The sequence below is a fragment of the Panthera onca genome, chromosome C1 (assembly GCF_046562875.1).
Source record: "Panthera onca isolate mPanOnc1 chromosome C1, mPanOnc1 haplotype 2, whole genome shotgun sequence".
NCBI classification, from domain to species: domain Eukaryota; kingdom Metazoa; phylum Chordata; class Mammalia; order Carnivora; family Felidae; genus Panthera; species Panthera onca.
Window position 1 is genome coordinate 177,980,037 of NC_138346.1, and position 6,126 is coordinate 177,986,162.

Sequence of the window (6,126 nt, forward strand, 5' to 3'; positions counted from 1 at the left end):
CTTGGCTCCTTGCTGGACTCCCCCTCCTGGCCAGCTTCCACCGACAAGCCATCAGTATCTTTCTTTCTAAAACATGGGTTTCTGTCGTCCCTGCTTTCATCCCCAGTGTGCCTCCCTGTGATTTTCAGGAAAGAGGCCTTCTCCAAGACGGGTCCCTGTGGACCGCTCCACCTTCGTCTCTCAACTCCTTCTGGCTCCAGCTCCAGAACTCCTGAGAGCCTCAGGTGGGCAGATGCTAGCACCCTTTCCTACACTCCATAGAGCTAGAAATGCCCAGCCCCTCTCTTTGATTTGCTGACTCACATTCATCCTTCAAAATTCACTCAGGTCTCATCTTTTGGGAAGCATCTTGCGCCTCACAGCTCTTGGTTACCCATTTTAGCATTCCTTCACTGTGGTCCCAAAGCTCCCAAAGCAGACCCAAATCACAATGCTGATCACACAAAGCCGTAATTGGGAAGTCACTTGTCTGTTCCCTACTTGAGGACAGGGACCCTGTCTCATTTGTTCTAACAGAGCCCACAGTAGGTGCCCAATATTTGCCATATGAATGAAAGGAGGAATGTATTAGTAAGTAGTCTGCAGAGAGGAAAAACAAATAGGCTGTGTGTGTGTGTGTGTGTGTGTGTGTGCGCGCGCGCACGCGCATGTGTACACATACAGAGGGAGAAACAGGGAGGGGGGCAGGAAGAGGTTTATTCTAGGTATCTGTCTTTTCTCTTAGGCCTGCAACTGACTAGATGAAGCTTATAGACATTATGGAGAATCATCTCTTTTTTAAAACCCACATTTATAAATAGTTTCACAGCAACACCTAGACTGGCTTTTTTTTTCCCCCTAGACTGGATTTTGACCAAACTCCTGGGCATTATAGCCAATTCAACTTGACACATTAAAATTAACCACCTAATGAATAAACTTCCTCCCTCTAAGCTTCAGCTTCCCCATCTGTAAAATGAAGAGCTGTAATAATACTCTAGGATTCTAGAAATAAATAATTATAATTAGACAACATCGGGATCAGACTTTATAGTTCAAAGCACTCTCACATTATATAATTTAATTCCTACAACAATCCTATCAGGCAAGTTAGTTCTTTTTACAGATAAGTTAATCCAGGCCCCGAAAGGAAGAGATTTGTGGGTGACAGAACGTGGACTGAAGCCTGAGTTTTGGGACTCCTCGTCTAGAGCTGATTCTTCACTGCCCAAAGAACCATCTTTTCATAGTTGAAAGAGGAAGTTGCCAGGAACGAGAGGCTGAAGCAGGAGCAGAGGGGGAAATTTCATAACAGAAACTCAGAGTAAAACCATAATGGTTGGACATCAAAATCAGACTGGTCTGGACAGTCCAGGAATTCCAGAATGGAATTTCTCTTCTCCAACTGAGAGAGTACAGGTATAGCCAGAGCTCAACCCCCGGTGTATTAAAAACTACTAACTTGGGGTTTAAAGATAAATTTCAAAAAGTAGAGATGACAACAGATGCATGTTAAAGGTGGCCAGGAAGGCTGGTCACTCACTGCTCTTTATTGGCCAGAAGGTATGCAGTATTTAATTTTTCCAGAATATTCTCTTACAAAATCTATTCCAAAGCTAGGCCCCTGTGTTTTTTCCAGACCAAAGGTACACAGAGACCTTTGGTGGCAGGACTAGAAAGAAAGCAAAGCCTTCTGGTAACACGTTCTATTTATTCTGACTTGGTATTACCTTTGTTTGCTTACGGGATTCCAGAAGATCACAGCTAAGTTGGACACTAAGAAGGCAGTGGGGAGAATCTCAAGACCAGGAAAAAAACCTGCAAGCTAACTCTGCAAGAGTTGTCAAAAAGCCAAATGTCCCAAGCACTTCCAGGGCTGGGAAAGCTAATTGCTTGCTCTTGCTTTAACACTTTCTCCTTTTCCTGTGTTTTCCCTCTGTGTGAGGCTTCAGGGAGACTCCATATCCCTGCCTGTGTCAGTGTCCAGAGGCCACCTGTATACCTTCACCACGAGGCCCCTTCCCTGTATCACTCCAGCCTCTTACTTCCACGAGCCTCCTGCCTCCCTCTTAGAAGGGCCCTTGTGATTACACTGGGCCCACTCGGATGTTCCAGGATAATCTCCCCATCTCAAGATCCTTAGCTGAATCACATTTGCAAAGTCCCTATTACATATTCGCAGGTTCTGGGGATTATGACCTGGACATCTTTGGGGGGGGCATCATTCAGCCTACCGCAATGGATAATGGGTACATGGGGGTTTGTTCTATTCTACTTAAAAAAATTTTTTTTTAATGTTTTTATTTATTTTTGAGACAGAGAGAGACAGAGCATGAGCAGGGGAGGGGCAGAGAGAGAGGAAGACACAGAATCTGAAGCAGGCTCCAGGCTCCGAGCTGTCAGCACAGAGCCCGACACGGGGCTTGAACTCACACACCGTGAGATCATGACCTGAGCCGAAGTCGGACGCTCAACCGACTGAGCCACCCAGGCACCCCTGCTCTATTCTACTTTTAAATATGCTTGAATAGGGGCGCCTGGTGGCTCAGTCGGTTAAGCATCTGACTTCAGCTCAGGTCATGATCTCATGGTCCGTAAGTTCGAGCCCCATGTCGGGCTCTGGGCTGACGGCTCAGAGCCTGGAGCCTGCTTCCGATTCTGTGTCTCCCTCTGTCTCTGCCCCTCCCCCGTTCATGCTCTGTCTCTCTCTGTCTCAAAAATAAAATAAACGTTAAAAAAAATTAAAAAAAAATATGAATGTATGAGAAGAAATGTTGGCCTATCATCATTGTTATGTAATTCTAATAGACTAGAAGATTCTGATTCAGCAAATATGGTTGTGGCACAGGAAATTTCATTTTAACAAATACCCCCTGAGATTCTGGGGTAGGGGTCCACAGACCATACTTTTGAAACTACTGATTTATTCATTCTCACAAGTATTAGCAGGTAGGTGGCCTAGTTTTCAAGTGGTAAAGGGAATATTAGAATTGAGCCACTTGGCTAAAGTTTATAAAGAGTTAGCAAGTGAATCCTAAGAAGAAACAAGAAATTCAATTTAAGAATAGCTAATCCTCGGGGCGCCTGGGTGGCTTAGTCGGTTGAACCGTCCAACTTCAGCTCAGGTCATGATCTCACAGTTTGTGAGTTCGAGCCCCGTGTCGGGCTCTGTGCTGACAGCTCAGAGCCTGGAGCCTGCTTCAGATTCTGTGTCTCCCTCTCTCTGCCCCTTCCCCACTCATGCTCTGTCTCTCTCTGTCTCTCAAAAATGAATAAACGTTAAAAAAGAAAAAAAAAAAGAGCTAATCCTTGTAGGTAAGCTTAACAAATACACAAATTACCCCATCTATTTTATGCTAGTCATAAATTCATGGACTTGATCATTTGTTTCAATCATTTAAACAAAGCCTAGACTTTTGTAACTCCATCTGAATGACTATGAATTGTTCAAATCGAACGAGAAACATTTGTTTAAAGGAATCACCAGCAGAGGAAAATGAGATCCTTGAAAGAGAAAAATGATTAAAAAAAAAATGAAATCTTAACTTTGAAAGTACACTGTATTTATGAAAGATAAGTGGTCAGAAGTTGCTTCCAAGATTTGCCCTCCAAAACGACCAGAACAGGTGGATGTTTGAAGAGTAATTTCAGATGCACCTCTCTGATGGTATTGTCCCACCGCAACAATGGGGTGGGTGACCCACAAATTAGACTCCAGTTTGACCAACAATATATGCTAAGTTTGACAAGTAAGGCTGTATATGTGCACTAGGAATTTGGCAAGGTGTGCTACTGTCCACCCGAATGACATTTCAAAACTCAACTTTACTTCTACAAAGAAAAGCAATCTGCACCTCCTCTGCCTTTTTCAATGTACAAATTTCACGATCAGAACTTAAAAAATTTTTTTTTCTTTTGAATGTTTACTTTTGAGAGAGACACAGACACAGACAGAGACAGCACACTAACAGGGGAGGGGCAGACACAGAGGGAGACACAGAATCCAAAGCAGGCTCCAGGCTCTGAGCTGTCAGCACAGTTTGAGCACGTGGCACTCAAACTCACGAACCGTGAGATCACGACCTGAGCCCAAGTTGGACGCTCAACTGTGCCACCCAGGCGCCCGCCCACCGCCCCCCCAACCCCACCCCGGCCCCGGGCCAGGATCAGAAGTTTTGATATGATCTTGGGCAACAGGCCTTTACAGACCTAGAGCTTGCCTAGATCTGAAAAGCAAGTAAAACATGTATCAGACCCAAGATCCACCTTTACTAAAATCCTGGTTCAACTCCAGAGCATTTCCAACTATCAAACCTGTCACACTAATGTATATCACACCAATGTATTAATTCCTTGAGCACTTCACTCTCTTACTTGCCAGTATGTCTTGCTTTTAAGCTCATCTTAAGGATGGAATATGGTCTACAACAGCACTGTTCCACAGAAATAAAACATAAATCATAAACATAAGACGTGTAAACTTTGTACTATCATAGTAGAAACATAAATAAGGTGAAATGAATATTTTAACCCCCAAATGACCATTTTAGCATGTAGTCAATACTAAAAAATGGGAGATATTTTCCATTTATACTTTTTTGTACTTTGTTATGATATCCAGTATGTTTCTTACAGCACATTTCAATTTGGACTAGCCCCACTTCAAGTGTTCAAAAGGCTACATGTCACTATGGGCTACTGTATTGAACAGGGAAGGTCCTGAACCTTGCTACTCTTAGTGTGGTCCACAAATTAGAAGCACAAGCATCTTCTGGAAACTTGTTAGAAATGTTGAATCTCGGGCCCCACGTCAGATCTACTGAATCAGAATCTACATTTTAACAAGATTCCCAGGTGATTTGCATGCACAATAAAGCTTAAGAAGCATTGGTCTAAGGCAAGTCATTGGTCTCAGGTTCCTCATGTCAAATCGAGGTGATAATCCTGACTTTGCAGGACTATTGTGACAATTCTTGGTTTACTTCATAGACTTAATAGTTGGGATTTTAATAAACATTAACTATTATTTAGGAAGATAATGTAAGAGTAGGCTCTAGAGTTGGATGAAAATGAGTATAAATTTGGGTTCTGTCACTTACAAGTTCTGTGATCTTAGCCAACTCATTTGAGGCTGAGTTTTTTCTTTATTGAGGTTTTTTTTTTTTCCCTCATAACAAGTGCCCTCCTTAATACCCATCACCATCTAGCCTGTCTCTCACCCACCTCCCTCTATCAACTCTTAGTATGTTCTCTATTGTTAAGAGTCTCTTGTGGTTTGTTTCCCACTCTTCTCTCCCCTACCCTTCCCATATGTTCATCTGTTTTGTTTCTTAAATTCCACATATGAGTGAAATCATAGGGTATTTGTCTTTCTCTGACTGATTTCCCTTAGCATAATACACTCTAGGTCCATCCATATTGTTGCAAGTGGCAAGATTTCATTCTTTTTGATGGCCAAATAATATTCCAGTGTGTGTGTGTGTGTGTATATATATACACATATATATACATACACATATATATATATGTATATACACACATATATATACATATATACACGTATATATTTTATTTTTTTTTTTTATTTATTTTTTTTTTTAATTTATTTTTGGGACAGAGAGAGACAGAGCATGAACGGGGGAGAGGCAGAGAGAGAGGGAGACACAGAATCGGAAACAGGCTCCAGGCTCCGAGCCATCAGCCCAGAGCCTGACGCGGGGCTCGAACTCACGGACCGCGAGATCGTGACCTGGCTGAAGTCGGACGCTTAACCGACTGCGCCACCCAGGCGCCCCTATACACGTATATATACACACACATATATATATACCACATCTTTATCCATTTACACACACACACACACACACACACATATATATATATATACACACACCACATCATATATACCACATCTTCTTTATCCATTCATCAGTCAACAGACATTTGGGCTCTCTCCATAGTTTAGCTATGATGCTGACTTTTCCGAACTCTAAAGTGGGGCTAGTACCTATCTTCCATTGTTGCTGTGAGGACAGGGTGTGGCACATAGGCATTCAGTAATGGAAGGAAGACACACAGACACACACACACACACCCTCTTGGCTGGGTCACCCTGTAGTAACAAATCATGCTAAGCCGCCTTGTTAA